Source organism: Amborella trichopoda, chromosome 4 (genome assembly GCF_054954075.1).
Source record: "Amborella trichopoda isolate Santa Cruz 75 chromosome 4, AtrichopodaSantaCruz75HAP2 v2.0, whole genome shotgun sequence".
In the NCBI taxonomy this organism is placed as follows: Eukaryota; Viridiplantae; Streptophyta; class Magnoliopsida; order Amborellales; family Amborellaceae; genus Amborella; species Amborella trichopoda.
The window spans coordinates 11,533,439-11,559,240 of record NC_142339.1 but is presented as its reverse complement, the minus strand read 5'-3'; the positions used below and the strand labels follow the sequence as shown (position 1 = coordinate 11,559,240).

The following is a 25,802-nucleotide window of genomic DNA, read 5'->3' as shown; positions in this document are numbered from 1 at the left end:
AATTGGAAGAATTATTAGATAAAGGTTTTATCAGGCCCAGTGTGTCACCTTGGGGTGCTCCAGTACTGTTTGTCAAAAAGAAAGATGGGACTATGAGATTGTGTATTGATTATAGACAGTTGAACCAAGTGACAGTGAAAAATAAGTATCCATTACCTAGAATTGATGATTTATTTGATCAATTACAAGGATCACAAGTGTTTTCAAAAATTGATCTTAGATTTGGATACCATCAGCTTAAGATTAAAAGGGAAGATGTTCCCAAGACAGCTTTCAGAACAAGGTATGGTCATTATGAATTTTAGTCATGCTTTTTGGATTAACCAATGCACCGGCTGCATTTATGGATTTGATGAATCGAATCTTTAAGCCCTTTTTGGATAAATTTATTGTGGTATTCATCGATGATATTTTAATTTATTCCAAGAATCAAAAGGAACATGAGCAGCATGTAAGAATGGTATTGCAAATATTAAGAGAAAAAAAATTGTATGCCAAACTTAGTAAATGTGAATTTTGGCTTGAACAAGTGACATTTTTAGGACACGTCATATCAACGGAAGGTCTATCAGTTGATCCTTCAAAGGTTGAAGCCGTTGTTAATTAGAAACAACCAAGTAATGTGACTGAAGTTCGAAGCTTTTTGGGATTGGCAGGATATTACAGAAAATTTGTAGAAGGATTTTCTCGAACCGCAACTCAATTGACTCGATTGACACAGAAAAATGTCAAATTTGAGTGGACAAGTGAATGTGAGGAGACTTTTCAAGAACTAAAAGTTCGATTAACTTCAGCACCTATTTTAACTATTCCTGAGGGGAGCGGGGGATTTGTGATTTATAGTGATGCTTCACATAAAGGTTTGGGCAGTGTATTAATGCAATATGGGAAAGTAGTGGCATATGCATCCAGACAGTTGAAAGAATATGAGAAAAAGTATCTAATTCATGATTTGGAGCTAGCTGCAATAGTATTTGCTTTGAAAATATGGAGGCATTATCTATATGGTGAGCAATTTGTAATATACACGGATCATAAGAGTTTGAAATACCTTTTCTTTCAGAAGGATTTAAATATGCGGCAGATAAGATGGATGGATTTCTTAAAAGATTATGATTGTACAATCCATTATCATTCAGAAAAAGCTAACGTTGTGGCCGACGCTCTAAGTAGAAAATCTACGAGAGTCTTAGCTCATCTAATGATCCAAGAAATGCGATTGTTAGAGGAAATAGTGGATTGGCATCCAACTCCGTCCATTAATGGTGTGGTAAGTATGATTGCCAATATTAAGGCGGAACCCCAATTAATCCAACAGATTCGATTGGCACAGAAGAAAGACCCTCAGCTTATAACAATTATAGAAGAGGTGAAGCAAGGAAAGAGAGATGAATTCTCTATATGTAGTGAGCATTTGCTAAGATTCAAAAGTCGGGTTTGTGTCCCGAATGATGAGAGTGTAAAGAAAGCTATCTTAGAAGAAGCACATCATTCTCGTTATACGATACATCCCGGAAGTATTAAAATGTATCAGGACCTGAAGAAAACCTTTTGGTGTAATAATATGAAAAAAGAGGTAGCACTATTTGTGTCTAAATGCCTAACATGCCAGCAAGTAAAAGCTGAACATCAAAGGCCCGCTGGGTTGTTGCAACCTTTACCGATGCTAGAATGGAAATGGGAGCACATCTCTATGGATTTTATCTCTGGCTTGCCTAGAACAAATTCAGGACATGATAGCATTTGGGTCATTGTGGACCGGTTAACCAAAGCTGCCCACTTTCTACCGATGCGCACGACGTACACTTTGGATCGACTGGCTCAGCTGTACATTAAGGAAATAGTGCGGCTGCATGAGGTTCCCGTCAGTATTGTATCGGACAGGGATACTCGGTTTACTTCTAAATTTTGGGCTAGACTACAGTCAGCCATGTGGACGAGACTCACCTTTAGTACTACCTTTCACCCCCAAACTGATGGACAATCAGAGAGGACCATCCAAACCTTGGAAGATATGCTAAGGGCCTGTGTTATTGACCTTATAAGAAGCTGGGATGACCATTTACCCCTGATTGAGTTTGCTTATAATAATAGCTTCCAAGCCAGTATTCAGATGGCACCATATGAAGCCCTGTATGGAAGGAAATGCAGGTCACCCATATGTTGGGACGAGGTTGGGGAAAGAAAGCTTTTGGGGCCAGAAATTGTCCAGATAACCACAGATAAATAGCATTAATTCGTGAAAGGCTCAGGACAGCTCAGTGTCGGCAAAAGAGTTATGCCGATAACCGCAGGAGAGATCTTGAATTTGAAGAAAATGATCGAGTTTTCCTAAAAATCTCACCAATAAAGGGCATTATGAGATTCGACAAGAAAGGAAAGTTGAGCCCACGTTATATAGGACCATTTGAAATCCTGGAAAGAATCGGAAGTGTCGCTTATAGACTTGCCTTACCACCCGAATTGGCAAATGTCCATAATATCTTTCATGTATCTTCACTACGAAAATATCAGCCCGACCCATCCCATATCTTAAAATATGAACCTTTACCGATCAGGAAGGACCTATCCTTCATTGAGCAGCCAATTTTGATACTGGATAGAAGGGTGCAAGTGTTGCGTAACAAGGAGATTCCTTTGGTCCGTGTATTATGGCAGTACCATTCAAGAGAAGAGTCGACTTGGGAACGAGAAGACGAAATCAGAGAAAAATACCCCTATCTTTTCCAGTAATCAGGTAAAAAAATTTAGAGGACTAAATTTCTTTACGGGGGGAAGAATATAACAATCCTAAAATTACAAAAAAAAAAAAGAAAAAATGCTTTTTAATAGGTGATGGTCTGTTTGAGTATGATGGTCCCTGAGGACCATCACTATTTTCAAAAGTTTTTACTTTGGTTTAAACTTTTGCTTTTGTCTTTGCCTGTTGCTTTTGCTTCTTGCTGCCTGCTGCTCGCCACGTCCTTTAGCGGACGTGGTTTTCGTATGTTAAAAGCAGACGCTTAACGCGATACCTCAGGTATGAGGTAGAGCGTAATAAAATATTATAATAATACGTTCTAAGAATTCAAATAGGGGAGGTGAGCACTCCTACCCTAGAAAATTTTGAGATCTCTCTCTCTCTAGCTGAATTTTATCAAAGTTCCCTCTCAAATATTTGTGAGTAAGTGACATCGTCTTCCCGAAAATTAGTCTATTTTTAATAAATAGTGATATTTCCGTCTAGGATCTTTATTTTATGAGTTTTATGTGTAAGTGACCTCATTATCTCGAAAAATAATCCATTCTTTTTAAAAATAAAATGAAATAATTATTTGTGCTTATTATCATGAATTTTAGGCACGATAAATTTTTTGCGCACACGACCTCATTATCTTGAAAAATAATCTTTTTAATAAAAATTGTGATATTTTATCTATGTTAGAAATTTTGAATGCTGTAAATTAGAAAAATAAATTTATTTATTTTTCTTGTCTATTGTTAGAAATAAATGTGATATTTCTGCTTTTAGTAAAATTGTGATATTTCTTTCTACTGTTTTGAATATTTAGACATTGTAAAATTCATGTGCAAATGACTGCCTTATTATTTAAAAATTGACATTTTTGCAATTGATTATAGTATTGTTGTGAAATGTTTATTTGTGGATTGATATCCCATAAATTGTGATAATTCTGTATTCTATAATTTCTATAAGAGTTTTTCTATACATATTAAATTGGCAATTATGCTGGAATACCTTTACAAACTGCTACCTTTCTAAAGTTGAGCCCAAAATATTTGATTGGTTATTTTTGAAATGTTATAGAGAATGACTGTTATTAATGGTTTAAGTGAAATTCATATTAATGATTTCAGTGATATGTTGAGTACATGATATTGCTGCTTTCGAATGTTTAAAGAGATTTAGAAATAATTTAAGTATGCAAGTGGACTCATCCGGTTCGCCGGTGAGGTATAAGTGGACCTATCTGGGACGCCGGTAGGGATTAAGTGGACTCATCCGATACGCCGGTGAGGTATAAGTGGACCTGCAGGGATTAAGTGGACCTATCTGGGACGCCGATAGGGATTAAGTGGACCCATCAGAACGCTGATGGGGTATATAGGTGACCTACTTGGGACGCCAGTAGGGTATTTTGTGAAATCCTTTGAATTATGCACTGCCGTTAAAAGTGTTATAAGCATTTCAATTATTCGGATTATACTTAATTATGCATTTATTGAAAGTGAAACTGTTGATGCATTTCTCTTAATAGATCTCATTTTGGAAAATATTGATATCTTTCAAACATGATTATTTTTGGGATTATGAAGATCACTAACTGAGTAGCCAAACTCAATAAACTATGGTAAACATTTTTCTGGATAACTGCGGATTCATTTTGAGTGCTAGTCAAGATCAACCCATGAAGATACTGTTGTTGTGCTAGCTTTCTTTATTTACTTTGTAAGACCTCGCCACTGTAAATTTCTCCTATCAATAGATGTATATATGTTTTGTCCGTCACATCTCAGGAATAATAGTATTGTAAATTCATGGGGTGTGACATGGGCAGAGATCATATGTTTACTTGAAATGATGTTATTGTACATGTTAGGCTAGGGTCATTGTATATGTTTTTTCGTGCCATTTATTTATTGTATAATAATTATGTGTATTTATTCTATTATTAATGAAAATTTTGGGATGAGGCTTTCTCCGCCACTGACTTATCAAAAAAAAAAAAAAATGTATATGTATTCCCAAAAGAAAAAAAAAGTGTTACGTTTTATTATTGTACTTCCTTGCTCTCTCTCAATGAGCTCATGAAATATAGGATTGATCGCAATTTAGGCATCACTCAAGCAAAATTTATAATTATCAAAATTTAAAAATCGACATGTACATTTTATAGTCTCACTTTTTGAGAGTGTGAATTGTGTTTTAACTTTTATTTTAATTAATTTAGCTCAAATTTGGGGAATCAATATTGGAAATTTGTTTGATAAGGCTGCAGCCCTATCAAAATATTGGAAATTATTTACATCGATCATTTCAGCTTGAACGTTATGGTTGGGAAAAAATTAGGATTTTAAGCTCTAAAAATAATGGATATTGTAACAAATTATCTAGGCCATCCATTTTCCCCTAAAAGCAAGTTTTCATAGATTCTCAATATGTGTATCATTTTTTGAGTTTCAAATTTCATTATCGATGTTGAAAATTGATTTTAGATACATCATGGAGATTTATGCTGCCAAAAGTACTTTCTAGATGAGGATTTTAGGTGTGGCTTATCTTGTTTTCATAATACCTAGGCCTTATAGAAACTTCTCTATCACCATCTCACAATATAACCAAAATAAAAATAAAATAAAAAAATAATAATAAAAAAAATATATAAAAATTTTGAAATTTATAGGAGTATTTTTGTCATTGAAATATATTTTTCATAATGTTTTACTAGTGTATTATGATAAGAAGCATGGATACTTAAAATTTGAATTTAATCAAATGTATTGAAAATAAGATAGAATTAAAATACATTATTCACTATAAAAAAAAAGTTAGACTTTGGTGTAAAATATAAAATATAGAATTGAAATACATTATTAGATAAAAAAGTAAGATTTTAGTTTAAGATATAGGATATACATGACCATTTTCTGTAAATTTCTCTTATCGCAACGTAGTGGCTTCCCATAGGTGTTCCCTTCCCTATGGCTTCTTTGAACTTAGAAGAGCCCATCCATGGAATTCAATCAGAAACATGAGGTCGATGATCCATATACTTTGTAATTGTATTATGAAGGTAATGACCTTTTTTTTGTTGCACCCAGAAATTCAATAATGTCTTCTTCTTTGTTTTTTTTTAAGATGCATATAACATCTAACAAAATGTTCAGTGGCGAAAGAGTGACACGGGCTGCTCTCAAACTAATATTGTTAACTTGCCCCTCTGTTGAAGAGGTATATAAGGAAAGCATTCTACATGACCCACCCACATATAGATTTCATGTGATCCCACCTCTCAGCTGTTCAATTTGAATAGATTGTTAGGATTGCTCATATTACAATGTCACACCAAAACATTATTTGATTTTTAATTAAGAAAATCAAGTTAAATTTGAGGTATCCCATCTTCTTATTGGGCACTTAGCAAAAAATAAAAAAATATTTATTCTACTAAGGTATCCCATCTTCTTATTGGCCACCTAGCAAAAAAATAAAAAAATATTTATGTGGAGAATAAATAACCAGAATGCCTCTAAAGTTTTAAAGGGTATTCTAGTATTGTTTTATCTGGGGAAATATTTTGTTAATTTAGGTATATTATGCTCACCCCTGTCAGATATATATGTGACCCAAATTTCGCTGCAAAATGATTTATAGAATAAAAATATTACAATAAAAATTTCGCCGTCGGATCAAGATCTGACACTCAAGAGCCAACTTATGGCATTGTGACTCAAGGTATTCCAGCCATCTTCTCAGATCTTACAATTGAGAGCACAGATCACATATATTTTATATGTGGGTAGGGTCACACTTAAGACTTTCCCTAAAAAATAATCCAAGGACTAAAATACCCTCAATGTAAGGAAAATTGTTTGGTGTGTCCAAGCCCCCACATGTTACTATAAGGACTTGGAGATCTACACTGTCCCCCAAAATCGGGTCACATAAATAAAAGTCTTCCAAAGAAAAAGTAAAATTCAAATATTTTTTAAAAAAAATCTTATTTCTAGTTTTATAAAATCTTTATTTTTAGAGGCTAATATTCTCCTTGTTAAATATTATGTACTCCCTCAAAATTAGGATCAAATTCTATTTCAAAATTAAATTATTAAGGGGACCACATTTCTACATGAGTTTGTGGACTCAAAGAATATAAAATGGTAAAAAAGAGAGTAAAGAATAAGCAATGCAATATTTTTAAGGGTGTGGTTTGTACAAGGTTGCAACCTTAAATAATCAAAGTAAGGCGCAACACCAAATTTTAGTATAAGATATAATTTGGGCACCGAAAATTCTTAGGATAGTTTAATAATCTATTTTTATTTATATTTGTTAAATTTTGTAAAATAAATTATTAAGAGGACCGCAGTTCTACATGAGTATGTGGACTCATAAAATATGAAATGGTAGAAAAAGATAATAGAGAATAAGCAATGTAATATTTTTAATGGTGTGGTTTGTATAAGATTGCAACTTTAAAAAATCAAAATAAGCTGCAATACCAAATTTTAGTACAAGATATAATTTGGATGAAGAAAATTCTTAGGATAGCTTAATAATCTATTCTCATTTCTAATTCTAAATTTTGGACCCAAAAAATAGTTTAATTCAAGTAGATCTATAAACACATGAAAATCTTTAAAATAGACGATTCACATATTGTGTTGCAAGATGCACTATATTTGGGACTTGAAATTTATTTATTTTTGTTTTTTCAACATACATCACGATGTCGAGATGATCCGTTAAAAACCTTTCAAACTTCAAACCAACCTTGAAATAACTTTTTTTGTTGTTTACACCTATATATCTCGAGGTCGGGATGATAACATAATGAACCTTTCAATGGGTTTGTTTCTCTGATCTGTTGGGCTTTTTAAATCAAGGTCTTTGATAACTCTGTAATGGTTTTGATGTGATCTTCATGTGAAGATGTTTATATTGGATGAATGGTTGTGTCAATGATGATAAAAGGAAACGCTTCTTTCTCAAAAAACCATTCGCAGTGGCCGCCTAAGAGCTTTCGCCCCGCCAGGCTTGAGAGCTAATGCTGCCTAACTCTTCCTTGGATGTCTGAGACGCTCTCTCTCACAAAATTCAGTCCTACTCCTGTCTTTCTTTAAAGTCTGTGCTTTTTTAGAAGTTATGTCTTCGTTCTCTCTTTTTCTCTCTCTCTCTCTCTCTCAGATCTTCTTGTCCATCTATTTAGTGGTCTCTTTTGGTTAATTTTTGTTATCTTATTCTTGCTTATTCTCTCGATCTCTCTATGAATTCTTCTTTGCTCTTTTGACATTTTTAAGATTTTTATGAATTCTTATGTACTGTATTAACATTTTAGAATATTTTTGCTGGTTGTGATACTCGTTTTGGAGTGAGTATTCCTCTGTGTTATTCCTGGATGTAGTTTGACTTTTAATATGTTTTTTTTTCATGTTTAAATTGATTTTTTTCAATCGCATTTAAAGTTGATGGCAGGAAAATTTATGTTCAACATCTCTAATGTTCCACAAAATGTATTACAACGTATTACAAGAGATACGGATACCAAGATTTAAAATATTTTTCCTTTTGAGATTATCAATGTTTTTGGCATCAAAATAACGTCTTCAAAGTTTTAATTTGATTTTCTAGGCTTTACTTTAGTTGTTTCGGGCCTTTTAACTGAGTTATCCATATAAGGTAGCTCTCATTTTTATTTGGGCCTTTTTTGTTTGTTTCTAATTTCTCAAAAGTATATTAACTTGGCCATGCTATGGAATGTATCAGAGCTTTCGATTTTCACGAAAGTTTAGCTCTTGGGGGGGGGAATTATAATTTCCCCAAAAAACAATTGCGCTTTCTTGTTTAGTGCAACAAAAACTAAATTTATATTCTCTTGAAAAACTCAAATTTTTCCGGCGAAGGGAAAATTTGCAACAGATGTATCACGAAAGTAGGAAGGCAGTGAAAAGCGTAGTCTTAAAATTATTAAAAATTACATTACTTTGGTAGAGGGAATGAGATCATATTATATACATTTAAAATGGTTACTATTCATGTTTCTTATTTTGGGTTGCGGTTGACTATAAGTGTGGCGAGATTAGAAATAGACGTTCTTGAGTTGTTTCGTTGCATACAAAATCACAATGAAAAATACTGTATTCTAATCAATATAATACAGTTAAACATTGATTGAAAACAAACTTGTCTCACTCCAAAAATCATTTTCCAATTCGTATAAAACAATAAACTTTGTTTGGAAACAAACCTCCAACAAATTTCTCTCATCAAAAATCTCTTCCAATGAGAGTTGGTTCTCTATAAATTGTTTGTAAAAATTAAATCAGTTTTGGTTTTGGAGGTTGATGATAATAAAACTCTTAGTCCCAGTTAAATTTATGTAGGAATTAATACAAAATTAAATATGTAAAAGATTATTTAAATAATGAAAAAGTTTATGAAAGGTTGCAATCTTAAAAAGTAGAATTAAAGGTGCACCTTAAAAATCCAACTAAAAATGTTATTTTAATGCTGAAAAATCCTCTAATTGATCATCTTGATATTGAGATTTGACATTGAGATGCATGAATATAAAAAAAATAAAATGAATAGTGCATATTGAGGTTGTAACCCTTCAGAAACCACACCATTTAAATAATTACTTCATATACCTCCATCATATTATCTCCGCATGTACGACATCCAAAGGCGAGGCAGGAAACAGAGTGTAGGAAATACATTAAAAAATTAGTTCAAACAAACTCTCAATAACATAACCCAGTTAAAAAGAAGCGATGTATTCAATGAAGCCATATACCTATATTACAAGGAGATCACAATTATTTACAAACATATTATATGAAACCATATACCTATACTATAAGGAGATCACAATTATTTAGAAACATCTTATGTGAAACTATATACCTATACTACAAGGAGATCACTGAAAAAGTTTACATAGGGTTGCATCCATGAAATGTACCTTAAAATGTAGAACTACGGATGCGCCTAAAAAATCCATTTGAAAAAGGTTGTTTTAATGTTGAAAAATCTTCTATTTGATTATCTCGACATTGAGATGTATGAATATGAAAAAGAAAAAAAAAAAGATTAAAATCTAAAAAATAGTGCATAGTGCAACACATTATCTAGACCGTCCATTCTCAAGATTTTCATACATATATATAGACCATCCATTTTCAAGATTTTCATACATATCTAGATCTACTTGATTTTAACTATTTTTAGAGCTTAAAGGTTTATAATTAGATGTGAAAATAGTTTTTCAAATAATCTTAAGAATTTTTAATACCAAAATTACAAGTTATGATAAAATTTGGAGGTTCACCTTAATTGAATTGTTTAATGTTGTAACCACACCCTTAATAAAAATGTGCATTGAAAGAACAAAAAAAACATGGGAAGTTTAATATACAATAACAGGGAGAATATGAGGGCAGGCCGCTAGCTGATAGTTACCTGATAGTTACAGTGAATGCTCAATGGCCCATATTGATTTTAGGGTGATCTAATGATTAGGATTGTATTTTGCATTTTAATTTTATTTTTTTCCTATAAATCTAAATCATTTTAAATTTAAGGCTTTTATCTTTAAAAATAGAATAATCACATAAAGATATCAAAAAATAATTAATAAAAAGACCAAAATACACTTAAAAAGTTTAAAGGGAATTTTGATTAATTTATTATTTTAAATTATTTTGTAGAACTTTTTTTGGATGTGTCTTGATGAGAAGAATGGATATTCCAAATTTCATGTGATTGGGATTTATAGAAAAAAAATATTAAAATTATATTATAAAATGAAGTCGTCAGCATCTGATCAACCCATTTTTAATATGGGCCGTTGGATTTATATTATTGCATCAACCCATCCCAAAATAATATAAAGGTAGGAACCACTACAAGAGGAACTGTGGCACTCCACTGCTTCCCACTCACAACAATTCAACCCCTTCCAGGAATCCATTTGGACCTTCAATGTAGCATTTGGGTTGGAATTAGAAGCTTTGAAATCCAAGGGGGCCACTATTTCATTTTCTCTACAAAATGGGGAGCCCTCTAAGGCCATGGAGAAATCGAAAAAGCACATGACAGCAGTGAATGGTAATATTGGGATAAGACGCAGAGGGTGGGGAAGAAGGGCTCCTTTTCTAGCTTCCATGGTGCTTCCATTGACAAAACAAGCACTGATGAAATGCTTGCTACAAGCCCTCCTCGCGAGTTCCTTCTATAGGGGAGGCAAAATTTACGTGTGGACCCAAAAACTAGTTCCGGGAAATTAGAGAGTATTTCCTTGAGGTATCCATCGTAAATAATCCAAGAAGGCACACCTCTAAATCATGTCGAAAGATGGAGTTTCTATACATGAAGATAGGCACGATGCATTGATGTGATTCAGTAAAAAAATTTCCATGATAAATGTAGAAAGTCAGGTCCTCTTAAAACCATCTAAGAGAGAGAAAGATGTGTGGGTCATCTCCATGTCAAGAGACAGACAACTGCATCTCTAAGTCATTGGAGAGAGAGATAGGCAACTGTTTGCATTGATGATTGAGGCCATTAAATTTTCTTTTGAAGCAAAGGCAGGAGCCATTTGAAACAATGGCAGGAGCCATTTTTTCCACAAGCGGGCCCCTAAGTTCATTGCTTGATGTACTATGTGTGGATTTTCCTTTTTTCTATAGACTAATTTGACACTAAATTTTTTATGTTCATTCCTCTATTAAAATCGCACTAGCGAAAAATATTCAAAAAATATTTTCGATAAACTAAAATGATCAAAATACCTCTACACGCGCATTTTAAATGGACCAAAAAGAGTTTAAAACCATCGTCCCCTCAAACCAGTCTTCCCAGCCCCCGTCCGCCCCTCCCCTCTCTCTCTCTCTCTATCTCTCTATCTCTCACTCTCTCTCTCTCTCTCTCTTTCCCCTACATTCTTGTTCAAGCTGCTCTCAATCTCGATGGCCTCACCCCGTTATGTCCCACGATGGACGCCGAGGTCGAGCCCAACACAATCCCCAAACTCTTTCCTCGGCCACAATCCCTTCCAACATGAATCCAAAGACGACATCTCCCTTGATGAAATCACTCCCAAACCATTCCAACCAAACCCGAGCCTAAATGTCTCCGACACAGATGAGGATGCATCAACCACCACCGAATGCTTCTTCCACCTCAATTCACCAGCTCTGCAACCGGCCAAGATTTGCTCTAAACACACTGCTGAGACTAGTGTGGAGATGGGTAGGACCAAGCATAAGTCTGTTCGGCCCGATATCGATCCAGTAGGCTCCACTGGGTCCAAATTGTCATTAACATGGACCGATCTGTGGGTCACGGCTCCTGGGACAGAGGGTGCGTGCACAATTCTAAAGGGGCTCAATGGGTGCTCCCAACCAGGCGAGGTCTTGGCTATCATGGGCCCGTCAGGGTGCGGAAAGTCAACCTTTCTTGATGCACTTGCAGGTTTGAGGCTTTTCTTTCAACTTTAGATTTTTTTATTATTGAGCATGTTCACTATGTTCATGTGGGAAAATATTAAGGACGTGGTTAGCATGCGGCCAAGCCCGCAAATGTTGAAATGTGGGCTTGGCAATTAAATTATACTTATTTTAAATATAATTTAATCCTAATAATTAGCGAATATATAATTTTTACCATGGAGATCATGAATATGAAAATAAATATATTATGAAATTATAAATAATAATTATATTAAAAAAAAAACATTTGGACCGTTTAGATGGATCACCTACTTGCATCCATCTTTAAGAGGGATACTTTATACCTATCGATCGCATATTGTAGAAATGCAGTCCAGCCCGCATGAAACAATTGTTCACATATTAATTTATCCCTTGGGGAAAAGACTGACTTAAAAGGATTTTTTATCTCAGATTTGAGGAACCCCCTATCATTATTTTGGGAAGAGAATTTTGATTTTGAGTTCTCTAGTACTTCGATCTAAACCTCCAAGAAATGAACAGCCTCTTTTTAATCTTGAGGCATTGTTGTTTAAGTACATCGAGGTTGTGATTCATTAAAAAAAAATTTAGTAAAGTTAGTTTATGGATTGAGAAGGTTACATCTTCGGAATTTGGAATCCTAAAAGTGCTTCTAAATTGAGTTTTACCCATAGTAAATAGGTACTCCCAAGGGGGAGTGCAAAATATTTTGGCCGATTGATTTTTTTATTTGGTAGAAGCCCTTAGTGGTCTAGGTAGGCTCTTGTGATCCGGGCTTGGTCTAACGGCATGTTTATTTGGAAAAAAATATTTATAGACGTAAACACTTTGCAAAAAAAAAGACTTTCGTAAACTTTCATTTCTCAAAGTTTGTTAACATGTGTTTGGCAATTTGTTTTTTTTTTTGGGTAATTCATATGTTCGATAACTTGCTTAGTACTTAAATACATGTGTTATTTAATTATTATAACTTAAAATATATAGTTATATTTATTCAAATAATATTTAAATATTAATAAAATACAATATATTATATATTATATATAATAAACTAAATATATTAGATATAATATGTAATACATTATAAATATAATATATATCTATATAATATAATTCAGTATAATATAAATATACGTAATATAGTATATAATTTTATGGGTGCAGTTTGTATAGAGCATAGGCTCTAAAAAATCAAATTAGAGCCTACTTTCAAATAGTGTCGAGAAATATGGTTTCACTACTAGAAATCTTTGTGATAGCCTGAAAATATATTTCCATATTTATTTATAAAGTTCAAGGCTTCAAAAAAAGTATAGATCGGTAAATCTATGAAAACTTGAAAATTGAAGGTCTAGAAATGCATTACAAAATACACTATTTGCAAAACTTGAAATCCTTTTTTTCTCATGTCCATGCATCTTGATGTCAAGATGATCAATTTGAATAAATTTGAGCATCAAAACAACCTCTTTAGTGAACTTTTTGAGGTAGGCTCAAAGTTTATTGTTTAGAGCCTCAGCTCTATATAAACTTTCTTCTTTATATATTATATAGCTATTCCATTAGTTCTGAATCCAATGTATAGGGACTGGATATGTAAGGATAAGCTTCAACTCCACCCTTTCTGACGCACTTTTGGTGTTGTATTGGTCCAAGTGGGGATAGCATTTGTCGTTGGGGTTTTAACAAAATCCAAAAATATGTGAGAAGACATAGATATAGAGGTAATATCTATTATATATAATACTAATATACATTAATAATATAAAACATAGAGTATAATATAACATAACATAAAATAAATATATATTAGTAATTTATATATTATATTTAAATAAAACCAGAGAAATGCTTGCCATGGGTTGAAATGTGGTTATAGTTTTATGCAAAGTGGACCATTTTAAAGTAAAATATTTTATGATGAGTTTTATTTACAAAAATATGTATAAGGCAATTTTAACGTGCACCAACCAAACATGCCGTAACAAAACGGAACATTCTAATCAAAGCGAAGTTCTAATACCACCAAAAATGATGTTTGGTTGTTTATACTTTGTTTGGATGCACAAATTTTTTGGAACATTAGGGTTTTCTCGTCCTTTTAAGCGTAATAATGCTGACAACCTGGTTCGCCCCTATTTTTAGGGGAGCCTAATTTCAGTAACCCAACTTATCCAAAAGAAAACAAAATGTTATTTAAAAAAAAATACAGATTATTTGAAGTTACCTATAAAAGGCAGGCAATGCAATTTGATACGATAATTAGGGTTCCAATCTCGGATTAGATTTTTACTTCTCCATTTGCTCGAGCAATAGTAGCTTGAAAATCTATATTTCTCTGAATTATGCATTTAAAGCTCCAAAAATAGTTCAGACATAGTTAATCTAAACTTACTTTAAATTTTAGAAAATGAATGGTCCAAATAGTTCATTGCATTAATTCTAGGACTTGAAATCTTTCTTGTATATTCTTATATTCTGTGGCCGGGATGATTAATTTTAAGTGGATGTTTATGGTACACTTTACCTCTATAGTTTGACGTTCACACCTCATCTAAACTTGTTCCTTCCTTGAATGAGTGTGTTTAGTCACGAGCAGCTATCAATCAAAATAGATAGCCTTTGATGCATTAACATTATTACTTTATTTTTAAATTTCATAATTTAAATTGAAATAAATTATGTTTAACAATAAAATGTTAATAATTAAATTTTATAAAAATTAAAAAATGTCGCATTCCTTATTTGTATTGGAAATAAAAATTAAGGGACTCCTTATAATTCGAGGACTTAAATTTAATATTTACGAAAATAAACTTTGTTCATTAAGACTCTATTGTACAAGGATAGCATCTCTTCTAAATTCCTACTAATACAAGTATTTGTTAAAAATAATGAATTTAACTATATTTTTTTCATAGAATTGCAATGGTATGCAAGAGAAGATCCTAGGTTGTATTTGGTTTTATTTTTGTAAATTAATGTTATATTTTCTAGACATATGTAAGTCATCTAGCCGGTATTGCATAAGAAAGAATGCAAAAAATTTGATTGTACATGTTGTGCTAGATCACACAGCCCTTTCATTTTTCAGGAGTGCTCTTTGTATTCTGACAATTGTGATGTCCTACACTTGGATTGCTTGATTTGTAGGCCGAGTGAGTTCTAACACAAAACAAATAGGGGAGATCCTTGTCAATGGTCGGAAACAAGCCCTAGCATATGGAACATCGGTATGGACATACCTTACTTGATGCATTAATTCTGGATTTTACATTGGGATCAGCCCTCTTAATTTAGTCGTTGAGCCCTCTTAATTTAGTCGTTGGACCCTATACTAAGGTACATGGTTCCTAAATAGAAGAACAGGGTTCCTAAAGTTCTATTTAGTATGTGCTACACCATGGGGACATCCAAAAACCATTGAGAGATTAACAACAATTCTTGATGATGAGCAGTCAATTGGATAGAGTAAATCTCGACCATTCATCATTTAGAACGCAATACATGTTTCCATGGTGTAGGATATATCATGCACCTTAAATGTAATGGTGCGGTTTGTATAGAGCCGAGGCTTTACACAATCAAAGTAAAGCCTACCTTCAAATAGTGTCGTGAAATATGGTTTCAATATTGGAAATCTTTGTGATAGCCTTAAAATATTTTTTAGTCTTTAATTAAAAATTTTACAGCTTCAAAAATAGTGTTGATAGAGCAAATCCGTGAAAACATGAAGAGCTTGAAAATTGACGATCCAAAAATGCATTACAAGATGCACTATTTCCAAAACTTGAAATTTATGTTGCTTCTCATGTCCATGCATCTTGATGTCGAGATGATCAATTTGAGGATGTTTGGACATCAAAACAACCTCTTCTAATGAAATTTTTAAGGTGGGCTCTAATTTGATTGTTTAGAGCCTCGCCTCTATATAAACCTCTTCGTAGATGCAAAGGACCGATCCAGCACCGCTCACTTTCAATTTCTAATCTATATAGGCTCATATGCCTTTTGGAACCTAGGCCCATGTGACCCAAGATGATACACTCATGACCACCCTCACGGTATGGCAAGCGGTGTACTCTTCAGCCCAGCTCCAGTTGACCAGCACCATGTCGAGCTCCCAAAAGAGAGAGAGGGCTGAGACAACCATCAGAGAGATGGGTTTACAAGATGCGATGCATACAAGGATAGGGGGTTGGGGCGTTAAGGGACTAACTGGTGGCCAAAAGAGAAGGGTGAGCGTTTGTATTGAGATCCTCACGAGACCTAGCCTTCTCCTTCTTGATGAGCCCACTAGTGGGCTCGACAGTGCAGCATCTTACCATGTCATGACTCGAATTGTACGTTTGGCTTCGCATGATGGTCGAACCGTGGTGGCATCGATACACCAGCCTGGTGCTGAGGTGTTCGCCCTCTTCAGCACACTATGCCTCCTCTCCACTGGGAAAACTGTGTATTTTTGCCCGGCCACTGCAGCCAGTGAGTTTTTTACACTGAGTGGGTTCCCTTGCCCTTCACTGAGAAACCCATCAGATCACTTCCTCCGCACCATCAACTCTGACTTTGATAAGGTAATTGGAATATGCACAATCTATGTGGGCTTTTGGACCGGGTTTGGGCCAAGAAAATAGGGAAAATGGGTTGAAACCTTTACAATATCACTAAATGGGTTAAAATATTACAAATTACAATTGGGGATATGCCTTTAAATTTCATTATCAATCAAGCACTTCATCAAAGAAAAGGTTGAAAACTATCCAAATTTCACCCAATCAGTAATGACAAGCCAAAAAAATTGGAGGTTTTTGGTAATTTTACCCTCAAAAGTGTCATTTAGTTATGGGAAAAGTTTATATAGAGCCGAGGCTCTAAACAATCAAATTTGAGCCTTCCTATAAAAATTTACTAAAAGAGGTTGTTTTGATTCCCAAATATCTTCAACTTGATCATCTCGACATCAAAATTTTCAAGATTTTCAAAATATTGTATTTTGTAACATATTTTTGGACAGTCAATTTTCAAGATTTTCAAGTTTCATGGATAATTTGAAACTTGAAACTTTATAAGCAAATATGAAAATATATTTTATAGCTTTCACAAAGATTTTCTCAATACTATTTGAAAGTAGGCTTTAATTTTATTGTTTAGAGCCTAGGCTCTATACAAACTACATCCTTGTTAAAGCTTATTTGGGGCTAAAATTACCAAAGAACCCTTAATTGTTATGGCTTCCTAATATCGAATTGGGGCAAGTTGGAAGACAAAGTTTCCACAATTTCTTTAAGTACCCGATTCATATATCCATTTATATTAAGTGCAATTTGTAATCTTTTTATTCTTTGAGCTACATTGCAATGGGTTTCGACACTTTTATTGAAATTTTTCTAAAAAGTAAGGTGCACTGGCCAATGGGCCGAGTTATGCCATGCTGGAGAATATATATCATATATATTTATATGATGGCCCAAGTCAAGCCCAATACTTTTTCAAGCACTCCTAGGCTTGCAATTCTTGGATTTGGGCTGGTGTTTGTTCATCCAAGGTTGTTGCTTGTCACTAAGAAGTAGACAATTTCTTTAGGATATTGAACAAGGTCCCGAGGCCAAGGCCATAAAAGCTTATGCGGCCATTGATATCTTAGTCAAGTCTTACAAGTCATCCACCATGGCCAAACAAGTCCTTGCTCGTGTAGCTGATATATCCAAGAGTGTAAGACCTCTCTCTCTCAATCTCTCTCTCTCTCCATATGTGTGTATGTCTAACTCTTTGAAAGATTTGTTATAGGAGGGAGAAGCATTGACAAAGAAAGGAAGCCAAGCAAGCTTCTTTACACAAGCATCAGTCTTGACAAGAAGATCTTTTGTGAACATGCATAGGGATTTGGGATATTATTGTTTGCGTCTAGGAATCTACATTGCGTTGTGTGTGTGTGTAGGCACCATCTTCTTTGACATTGGCCACAACTTTGGCTCCATTCAGGTTAGTGTGACATTGTGCTTCAATTCAAAGTTTGTTTTGCTTTTTAGGGTAGATCAGTGGGGAACAGCCTTACTTGTGGTAAAAATGGAACTCAAAATGTCATGTTGTGGCACCTGATCGCCTTTGCCTTGAGTCCATTAAACTTCAATCAAAAGTTGAACAACCTATGCTTTCTACCTTCTAAATATCATGGTTCTCGTGTGTTTTGTATTGACAAACATTTTAGGCGAGAGGGTCCATGCTCATGTTTGTGGCAGCATTTTGGACGTTCATGGCGATTGGCGGCTTCCCTTCCTTTGTGGAGGACATGAAGGTCGTTTTTTCATTACTATCTTTCCATATATTTATTTTCCTTTTTACAGCAACAATAAGAAAAATTTTGATGACTGACTTAGAATACTAAAGAAAAAAGAATCAAGAGTACGGAACCATGAACCTATATAAAAAGGGTGCAATTTGTATAGAGCATAAGCTCTAAACAATCAAAGTAAAGCGCACCTTCAAATAGTATCGAGAAAGGTAGTTTAAATACTGGAAATCTTTGTGATAGCTTTAAAATATATTTTCATCTTTAGTAATGAAATTCAAAGTTTGAAAAACACTGTAGATCAAGCATATCTATGAAAACTTGAAAATTGACGGTCCAAAAATGCGTTACAAGATACACTATTTCTAAAACTTGAAATCCAATTTTTTCTCATGTCTATGAATCTTGATATCGAGATTATCAATTTAAGGATATTTGGGCATCAAAACAACCTCAAAAATTTTTAGGTGGACTCTAATTTGATTGTTTAGAGCCTCGGCTCTATATAAATATTTTCCATATAAAAAGCTTAAAGATTAGAAGAAAACGAAAAAATTACATCGAGGGGTCAAAACATCTCACCTAATAATCCAAGATGCAAATGACTAGAGACTCTCGCTCTCTCTATGTGTCTCTCACATGGATTGATCCTCATGGTCACAGATCTTCGGGCGTGAGAGACTAAACGGGCACTATGGCGTGGGCGCCTATGTGATTGGAAACACCATCTCTTCCACCCCCTACCTCCTCCTCATCTCTCTAATCCCAGGAGCCATCACCTACTACCTGGCTCGTCTTCAAGATGGAGCGGAGCACTTCATCTACTTTGCTCTAGTCCTCTTTGTGTGCATGATGCTTGTAGAGAGCCTCATGATGATTGTTGCGAGCCTCGTCCCCGACTTCCTCATGGGCATCATCACCGGTGCCGGTATCCAAGGTGTCATGATGCTGAACGGTGGCTTTTTCCGACTGCCTAACGACTTGCCTAAGCCGTTTTGGAAGTACCCAATGTACTAAATCGCATTCCATAAGTTTGCTAACCAAGGTTTTTACAAGAATGAGTTTGAGGGTCTTACTTTCCCTAATGGCTTAGTAGGAGGGTCACCCACCATAACAGGAGAGAAGATTTTAACAGAGACATGGCAAGTGGAGATGGGGTACTCCAAGTGGGTGGACTTGGCCATATTGTTGGGCATGGTGGTTTTATATAGGCTCATGTTCTTGGGCATAATTAAGTTTAGTGAGAATGTGATGAAGAAAAATTAGTTGAAAAGTAACTTATTGAAAATAGCATAAAGTAAATAATATTATTAAATGTCTTTTAAAATAATAGAAAAATGAGACCATGAGGTAAATGGCAGTCGTGAGGCCTTTGTGGCCATACTCCAATATGTAAGGGCTTTTTGGGCCCTTTTAGCTCGGCCTTCCTAGCAAGCGACAGAAGAGTAGAAAGAAATGCCCTTTTCTCCTAGAATAGAATTTGTTTCTTACTGTACAAATTAATTTATTGCAAAATTACTACTGATTTTATATCTAAGTGTTGATAATAGTGAAGATACAAGTTTTCTTCCTATCTCTTTGTCCATTTGACAGATGAAACAAGCTGATTTCGTTGGAACATGGAAGTTGGATCTCCAGGGTAAATATACAGTACACGTATTGGTACACTTATTACTATGAGGTTGGATAACCCTCGAAATTATCAAATATGACGCAGTCCCCTTCATGGTGGGCAGAGATCATCTGTTTACTTGAAATGAAGTTAATGTACATGTTAGGCTAGGGTCATTGTATATGTTTTTCCATTGCCATTTATTTATTGTATAGTAATTATGTGAATGTATTCTATTATTAATAAAAATTTTGGGATGAGGCTTTCTCCCCAACTGACTTATCAAAAAAAAAAAAAAAATATATATGTATTCCCAAAAGAAAAAAAAAGTGTTACGTATTATTATTGTACTTCCTTGCTCTCTCTCAATGAGCTCATGAAATATAGGATTGATCGCAATTTAGGCATCACTCAAGCAAAATTTATAATTATCAAAATTTAAAAATCGACATATATATGTTATAGTCTCATTTTTTGAGAGTGTGAATTGTGTTTTAACTTTTATTTTATTTAATTTAGCTCAAATTTGGGGAATCAATACTGGAAATTTGTTTGATAAGGCTGCAGCCCTATCAAAATATTGGAAATTGCGATTCAAGTATTGGAAAATATTTACATCGATCATTTCAGCTTGAACGTTATGGTTGGAAAAAAATTAGGATTTTAAGCTCTAAAAATAATGTATATTGTATCAAATTATCTAGGCCATCCATTTTCCCCTAAAAGCAAGTTTTCATAGATTCTCAATATGTGTATCATTTTTTGAGTTTCAAATTTCATTATCGATGTTGAAAATTGATTTTAGATACATCATGGAGATTTATGCTGCCAAAAGTACTTTCTAGATGAGGATTTTAGGTGTGGCTTATCTTGTTTTCATAATACCTAGGCCTTATAGAAACTTCTCTATCACCATCTCACAATATAACCAAAATAAAAATAAAATAAAAAAATAATAATTAACAAAATATATAAAAAAATTTCAAATTTATAGCTGTATTTTTGCCATTGAAATATATTTTTAATAATGTTTTACAAGTGTATTATGATAAGAAGCATGGATACTTAAAATTTGAACTTAATCAAATGTATTGAAAATAAGATTGAATTAAAATACATTATTCACTATAAAACAAAAGTTAGACTTTGGTGTAAAATATAAAATATAGAATTGAAATACATTATTAGATAAAAAAGTAAGATTTTAGTGTAAAATATAGGATATACATGACCATTTTCAAATTTCTAAAAATAGAAACGGATTTTCTGTAAATTTCTCTTATCGCAACGTAGTGGCTTCCCATAGGTGTTCCCTTCCCTATGGCTTCTTTGAACTTAGAAGAGCCCATTTATGGAATTCAATAAGAAATATGAGGTCGATGATCCATATACTTTGTAATTGTATTATGAAGGTAATGACCTTTTTCTTGTTGAACCCAGAAATTCAATAACGTCTTCTTCTTTGTTTATTTTAAAGATGCATATAACATCTAACAAAATGTTCAGTGGCGAAAGAGTGACACGGGCTGCTCTCAAACTAATATTATTAACTTGCCCCTCTCTTGAAAGAGGTATATACGGAAAGCATTCTATGTGATCCACCCACATATAGATTTCATGTGATCCCACTTCTCAGCTGTTCAATTTGAATAGATTGTTAGGATTGCTCATATTACAATTTCACACCAAAACATTATTTGATTTTTAATTAAGAAAATCAAGTTAAATTTGAGGTATCTGATCTTCTTATTGGGCACTTAGCAAAAAATAAAAAAATATTTATTCTACTAAGGTATCCCATCTTCTTATTGGCTACCTAGCCAAAAAATAAAAAAATATTTATGTGGAGAATAAATAACCAGAATGCCTCTAAAGTTTTACGGGGTATTCTAGTATTGTTTTATCCGGGGAAATATTTTTTAATTTATGTTTATCATGTTCGCCTTTGTCAGATATATATGTGACCCAAATTTCGCTGCAAAATGATTTATAGAATAAAAATATTATAAATAAAATATTTTAAGCCATCGGATCAAGATCTGACACTCAAGAGCCAACTTATGGCATTGTGACTCAAGGTATTCCAGCCATCTTCTCAGATCTTACAATTGAGAGCAGAGATCACATATATTTTATATGTGGGTAGGGTCACACTTAAGACTTTCCCTAAAAAATAATCCAAGGACTAAAATACCCTCAATGTAAGGAAAATTGTTTGGTGTGTCCAAGCCCCCACATGTTACTATATGGACTTGGAGATCTACACTGTCCCCCAAAATCGGGTCACATAAATAATAGTCCTCCAAAGAAAAAGTAAAATTCGAATATTTTTTTAAAAAAATCTCATTTCTAGTTTTATAAAATCTTTATTTTTAGAGGCTAATATTCTCCTTGTTAAATATTATGTACTCCCTCAAAATTAGGATCAAATTCTATTTCAAAATTAAATTATTAAGGGGACCACATTTCTACATGAGTTTGTGGACTCAAAGAATATAAAATGGTAAAAAAGAGAGTAAAGAATAAGCAATGCAATATTTTTAAGGGTGTGGTTTGTACAAGGTTGCAACCTTAAATAATCAAAGTAAGGCGCAACACCAAATTTTAGTATAAGATATAATTTGGGCACCGAAAATTCTTAGGATAGTTTAATAATCTATTTTTATTTATATTTGTTAAATTTTGTAAAATAAATTATTAAGAGGACCGCAGTTCTACATGAGTATGTGGACTCATAAAATATGAAATGGTAGAAAAAGATAATAGAGAATAAGCAATGTAATATTTTTAATGGTGTGGTTTGTATAAGATTGCAACTTTAAAAAATCAAAATAAGCTGCAATACCAAATTTTAGTACAAGATATAATTTGGATGAAGAAAATTCTTAGGATAGCTTAATAATCTATTCTCATTTCTAATTCTAAATTTTGGACCCAAAAAATAGTTTAATTCAAGTAGATCTATAAACACATGAAAATCTTTAAAATAGACGATTCACATATTGTGTTGCAAGATGCACTATATTTGGGACTTGAAATTTATTTATTTTTGTTTTTTCAACATACATCACGATGTCGAGATGATCCGTTAAAAACCTTTCAAACTTCAAACCAACCTTGAAATAACTTTTTTTGTTGTTTACACCTATATATCTCGAGGTCGGGATGATAACATAATGAACCTTTCAATGGGTTTGTTTCTCTGATCTGTTGGGCTTTTTAAATCAAGGTCTTTGATAACTCTGTAATGGTTTTGATGTGATCTTCATGTGAAGATGTTTATATTGGATGAATGGTTGTGTCAATGATGATAAAAGGAAACGCTTCTTTCTCAAAAAAACATTCGCAGTGGCCGCCTAAGAACTTTCGACCCGCCAGGCTTGAGAGCTAATGCTGCCTAACTCTTCCTTGGATGTCTGAGACGCTCTCTCTCACAAAATTCAGTCCTACTCCTGTCTTTCTTTAAAGTCTGTGCTTTTTTAGAAGTTATGTCTTCGTTCTCTCTTTTTCTCTCTCTCTCTCTCTCTCAGATCTTCTTGTCCATCTATTTAGTGGTCTCTTTTGGTTAATTTTTGTAATCTTATTCTTGCTTATTCTCTCGATCTCTCTATGAATTCTTCTTTGCTCTTTTGACATTTTTAAGATTTTTATGAATTCTTATGTACTGTATTAACATTTTAGAATATTTTTGCTGGTTGTGATACTCGTTTTGGAGTGAGTATTCCTCTGTGTTATTCCTGGATGTAGTTTGACTTTTAATATGTTTTTTTTTCATGTTTAAATTGATTTTTTTCAATCGCATTTAAAGTTGATGGCAGGAAAATTTATGTTCAACATCTCTAATGTTCCACAAAATGTATTACAACGTATTACAAGAGATACGGATACCAAGATTTAAAATATTTTTCCTTTTGAGATTATCAATGTTTTTGGCATCAAAATAACGTCTTCAAAGTTTTAATTTGATTTTCTAGGCTTTACTTTAGTTGTTTCGGGCCTTTTAACTGAGTTATCCATATAAGGTAGCTCTCATTTTTATTTGGGCCTTTTTTGTTTGTTTCTAATTTCTCAAAAGTATATTAACTTGGCCATGCTATGGAATGTATCAGAGCTTTCGATTTTCACGAAAGTTTAGCTCTTGGGGGGGGGAATTATAATTTCCCCAAAAAACAATTGCGCTTTCTTGTTTAGTGCAACAAAAACTAAATTTATATTCTCTTGAAAAACTCAAATTTTTCCGGCGAAGGGAAAATTTGCAACAGATGTATCACGAAAGTAGGAAGGCAGTGAAAAGCGTAGTCTTAAAATTATTAAAAATTACATTACTTTGGTAGAGGGAATGAGATCATATTATATACATTTAAAATGGTTACTATTCATGTTTCTTATTTTGGGTTGCGGTTGACTATAAGTGTGGCGAGATTAGAAATAGACGTTCTTGAGTTGTTTCGTTGCATACAAAATCACAATGAAAAATACTGTATTCTAATCAATATAATACAGTTAAACATTGATTGAAAACAAACTTGTCTCACTCCAAAAATCATTTTCCAATTCGTATAAAACAATAAACTTTGTTTGGAAACAAACCTCCAACAAATTTCTCTCATCAAAAATCTCTTCCAATGAGAGTTGGTTCTCTATAAATTGTTTGTAAAAATTAAATCAGTTTTGGTTTTGGAGGTTGATGATAATAAAACTCTTAGTCCCAGTTAAATTTATGTAGGAATTAATACAAAATTAAATATGTAAAAGATTATTTAAATAATGAAAAAGTTTATGAAAGGTTGCAATCTTAAAAAGTAGAATTAAAGGTGCACCTTAAAAATCCAACTAAAAATGTTATTTTAATGCTGAAAAATCCTCTAATTGATCATCTTGATATTGAGATTTGACATTGAGATGCATGAATATAAAAAAAATAAAATGAATAGTGCATATTGAGGTTGTAACCCTTCAGAAACCACACCATTTAAATAATTACTTCATATACCTCCATCATATTATCTCCGCATGTACGACATCCAAAGGCGAGGCAGGAAACAGAGTGTAGGAAATACATTAAAAAATTAGTTCAAACAAACTCTCAATAACATAACCCAGTTAAAAAGAAGCGATGTATTCAATGAAGCCATATACCTATATTACAAGGAGATCACAATTATTTACAAACATATTATATGAAACCATATACCTATACTATAAGGAGATCACAATTATTTAGAAACATCTTATGTGAAACTATATACCTATACTACAAGGAGATCACTGAAAAAGTTTACATAGGGTTGCATCCATGAAATGTACCTTAAAATGTAGAACTACGGATGCGCCTAAAAAATCCATTTGAAAAAGGTTGTTTTAATGTTGAAAAATCTTCTATTTGATTATCTCGACATTGAGATGTATGAATATGAAAAAGAAAAAAAAAAAGATTAAAATCTAAAAAATAGTGCATAGTGCAACACATTATCTAGACCGTCCATTCTCAAGATTTTCATACATATATATAGACCATCCATTTTCAAGATTTTCATACATATCTAGATCTACTTGATTTTAACTATTTTTAGAGCTTAAAGGTTTATAATTAGATGTGAAAATAGTTTTTCAAATAATCTTAAGAATTTTTAATACCAAAATTACAAGTTATGATAAAATTTGGAGGTTCACCTTAATTGAATTGTTTAATGTTGTAACCACACC

General features: G+C 33.2%; 2 non-coding genes and 1 pseudogene across 3 annotated transcripts; all 3 read left to right on the top strand.

The window, feature by feature from the left end:
* Positions 1 to 7,678: 7,678 nt before the first annotated feature.
* Positions 7,679 to 7,803, top strand: LOC148782295 (small nucleolar RNA SNORD14). The gene has a single exon (XR_016055162.1). It is a non-coding gene; the product is annotated as a small nucleolar RNA SNORD14 (small nucleolar RNA).
* A 3,505-nt stretch (positions 7,804 to 11,308) lies between these two features.
* LOC148782294 (ABC transporter G family member 1-like) lies at positions 11,309 to 19,822 on the top strand (annotated as a pseudogene). The gene is made up of 7 exons (XR_016053208.1): positions 11,309 to 12,196; positions 15,349 to 15,428; positions 16,218 to 16,769; positions 17,779 to 17,907; positions 17,983 to 18,177; positions 18,404 to 18,490; positions 19,148 to 19,822. The product of XR_016053208.1 is annotated as an ABC transporter G family member 1-like (transcript).
* A 3,573-nt stretch (positions 19,823 to 23,395) lies between these two features.
* Positions 23,396 to 23,520, top strand: LOC148782293 (small nucleolar RNA SNORD14). Its single transcript, XR_016055165.1, has one exon. It is a non-coding gene; the product is annotated as a small nucleolar RNA SNORD14 (small nucleolar RNA).
* The last annotated feature ends 2,282 nt before the right edge of the window (positions 23,521 to 25,802 follow it).